Below are 3,986 nucleotides of genomic sequence, written 5' to 3'. Positions count from 1 at the left end.
CTTCCCCCGCCGCCCGCTCCGCTCCGCGCCGCGCCGAGACCCGCCGCGCGCGCCCCGCGCCTGCCCGCCCCCCCCGCGCGCCTCCCGCGTGGGCTCGTCCGCAGCGCCGCGTGCGGGCAGCGGGCGGAACCACCCGCCGGGCGCGGGGAGGGGCGGGGGCGGGGCACCGGCAGGTGCGCGCGCCCGGCGCGCCTCCACCCCCCCCCCCCCCCCTCCTCGGCGGGCCCGAGCTGCGCCCCGGGGCGGCGGGGGCGGCCGTGGGCACCGTGGGCAGTCAGTGGCACCGGACTGCGGCCATGGGCACCATGCCACAGCCATGGTCACCATGCTATGGCTGGGGACAGCGTGCTGTGGTGGGGGATACCATGCCATGGCCATGGGCACCATGCCACAGCCATGGGCACCATGCTATGGCTGGGGACAGTGTGCTGCGGTGGGGGATACCGTGCCATGGCCATGGGCACCATGCTATGGCTGGGGACAGTGTGCTGCGGTGGGGGATACCGTGCCATGGCCATGGGCACCATGCTATGGCTGGGGACAGTGTGCTGCGGTGGGGGATACCGTGCCATGGCCATGGGCACCATGCTATGGCTGGGGACAGTGTGCTGCGGTGGGGGATACCGTGCCATGGCCATGGGCACCATGCTATGGCTGGGGACAGCGTGCCGCGGTGGGGGACACCGTGCCACGGCCACGGGCACCATGCTACACCCGAGGAAGATGTGCTACAGCTGGAACGATGGCACCAAGGCCAGGGTCACCACACTGCAGCCGCAGTCACTGTGTGACAGCTGGGGACAGCGTGCTGTGGTTGGGGACGCCATGCCGCAGCCGGGATACCTTGCTACGGGCACAGTCACCATGTTGGTTCTGGGGGTGGCGTGCTGTGGCCAGGGGTAAGGGGGTGTTGCAAGGGTCACCGTGCAATGGCAAGGGCTACCTGTGCTACAGCCAGGGCAACCCATGCGGCTGTAAGTACCTGGGCCGTGGGCAGGAGGGAGATGCCGTGCCCTGGAGCTCAGGGGGGTCAGCACGCGGCTCAGCTCACCTCTGCTGCAGATGCACACCTCGTGTCCCCTGAGATAAACACCTTTTCTCCTCCCAGACCTGCTGGTGTCCCTGCAGACCTACCAACACCAGGAAGGGCTGCTGTCGCCTCTCCTGGGGTGCGAGAGCCTGGGGTCCCCGCAGTGGGCAGCACCCCCGCAGTGCAGGCAGGAGCAAGGTCCTCCACCCACAGCTCCCTTGGCACCTCTGGCTGAGAGCAGCCTGTTCGAGCAGCAAAGGGAAAGGTTCGGCAGCGGCTTTGTGGCAAGGCACGTCGTTGCACGCCCCTTAGCTGGTGCAAGAAAAGGGAAGCGGAGGCTGACGGGGCTGAAGCTCTTGCTTTCCTCGTGCAGGAAAGGAGACACCCGGAGCTGCCGTGGGATGGGAGGAGGCCAAGCCCCGTCCCCACTCCCTCCCCAGGGACAGTAGGAAGGAGGAAAAAGAGGAACCTTACAGAGGGAAACCCTCAATTACTGCAAAGGGAGTTCCCCCCCGCAGCTCCAGGACCATCTCCTGAGTTAGTTTTCATAGCACCGTGATGATGATCCCGGTTCCATAGATACCGATGCCATGACAACTCTGACATCATCTCTGCTTCGGACAAGAACTGCAGGGAAAGTCGCAGGGAGGAGCACGCACGCACTGCTGGCGTGGAGCAGGCCTCCGGTTGGGGCTGGGGGTGCTTCTTGTGGCCCCACCACCAGCTCTCCTTCCGACCTGCTGACGTACAGCTCCTTTCCCCGTGCAGGGACCGGAGCCGCTGCCGTGGGATCACACGGGGTACATGTGTAGCAGGCGTGTCAAGCCCCTCGCATACAAAAACGTGGTAAAGCGAAGGATTCCCGTGCGCTGGGCCACGTCTCCGGATCGCTTTGGCCTTTTGCAGCTTTGTCGGTCTGTTCTTCCTGGCAGGTGGAAGCAGGATTTAACTGTTAAAGCTCATGATGATGCCATTCAGTTTTTCTCAATTACAGGTGAGTCATCATCTCTCCAGATCTATTTCTGACTCTCAGCAGGAAAAGCAGAATTCAGCCTTTCGTTCCTCAATGTCATCAGCTCTGTAGAAATCACAATTTACTATGCAAAAAAGAAACGGCTACAAAGAGGGTGCCAGGTTGGTCCCTCCCACTTTCTTCTGGCAGGTGTCCCATGGGGCCGGCCAAGGACTGCACCCCAGCGTCAAGAGCATTGCCAGCTCATCGCCGAATTGCAGATTAAGAACAAAGACCGTATTTACTCGAAGGGATTGTCATCGGTGAGATTTTCAAACAGCTTCAGCAGTTTAGAGGCAGCTGTTCCAGTGTCCTCAAAAATCATTTCCATGCTTGGAGAACAAACCATCCTGCTCCATCAGCCCAGAGTCACGCACGGATCAGAGCCAGCCCCGCTCCCGAAGGGTGGCCGGTGCCAGGGCTGGGTGTCCCGTACAGCCACTGCCACGCCAGGCACCCCGGGGGGTCCGTGCAATGCCAGCAGCTGGCACACGTGAAGGGCTGTGGGCAGACCCTCGGACAACGGACGGCGCTAAGAAAGCGGTGCGGTCGGACGCACGTGCGGGAGAGCAGCGTGCTCCCAGCGTACGGCACAGGGACCCATCTCAGCTGCTGGGGTCTGCTCTTAGTTTTCTGACAGCGTTGAGGCAGACACTTCCATCCTCCCCCTTTCTAAAACATCTTGTCCAGCTCGTCTGTCCCGACAGGCATACTTTGGACAATGCAAAGCACAAGGGACCGAGACACTGCCTGAATCTTTTAGATGCTCCCGTAGAACAAACAGTAACCGTTTCCAGACAGATGTATGGTTTATACGCTTCGGGACATGACCGTGATGCCTCAGGCAAGATCCTCACTGAAATCCCAGCTTCTAAACCTGTCCTCTTTCTTCAAGGTTCATTTCTCCAACTTCTGCTGTGCGCAGTGTATTTGTACAACCGTTGTTCACGTCACGTTCTGCTAGCTTTTTTCCCCCTGCTCAGCGCAGATAAAGCCCGGTAGCTATCTCTAGCCTGCGTGCAAACTGTGTTTCTGTTTCACTTCCTATTGCTGCAAATAAGCTAACAGATACGCAGAGCCAGCCAATTACGGGAAAGGATATTGCGTCTTGAACATCTTCCTTATCAAATAGGGGGAAAGAACAACGTTTGGAAATGGCACTTCCCAGAGCATTTGTTCGGTTTGAACAAGTGCCATCTGCATTTACCATTCCCCCTGGATTTCCATGATGGGGAGCAAACAGAGCAGCACGCAGACAAGTGCTTGACACCTGTCAGTGTTTCGATTTTACGTGAGTTTAATTAAGGGTAGTTGTCGTGGTTTAGCCTCATGCTTCTTGTAGTCACGCTGACTTCTTAATCCTTGTCTCCAACGCAGAAAAACAATCTGCTTTTTACCCAGGGGTAAGTACTTGGATGGGACAACCCTGAGGAGATAAGATGTGGGGCTTCCTCCTTCTTCGAAGCGTGTTCGAGTCAGCCCTATCCACCCAGCTAAGGGCTCATTTCAACTTGCTGTACAGAGCTAAGAGCGGTGGTATTTTGCCAGGGCACACGGCCAAACACAACCAGTTTATGAAAGCTCACCCAGTTACCTGTTGTCAGCTGAAGGACTGTAAGCGATGCTAGCGTCGCGCTGCGAAGCAGAATGCATTTGCAAAAATTTCCAAGCAGATGGCTGAGGGTAACACGCTCTGCTTCGCAGCCCCAGCGCGGCGATCGGGACCTGGCCCGCAGGAACGCTGGTGATGGACCAATTTCTTTAGCAGGACCAACCATGTTGTCTCTGTGGCAGAGGGTAGCAGTGGGATGCTCCCGATTTGGCAGGCAAAACAACCAGCCGCACTTTCTCATCTCTAAAATAAAACAGGGATGTGAAACTGCCCTGCTCTCAGAGCAGCTTTGACAACGTATTTATAGCGAAGCCACCTCGGCTGAGCAATTC

Source organism: Tauraco erythrolophus, chromosome 17 (assembly GCF_009769465.1).
Source record: "Tauraco erythrolophus isolate bTauEry1 chromosome 17, bTauEry1.pri, whole genome shotgun sequence".
NCBI lineage: Eukaryota > Metazoa > Chordata > Aves > Musophagiformes > Musophagidae > Tauraco > Tauraco erythrolophus.
Note: the sequence above shows the minus strand (reverse complement) of the source record.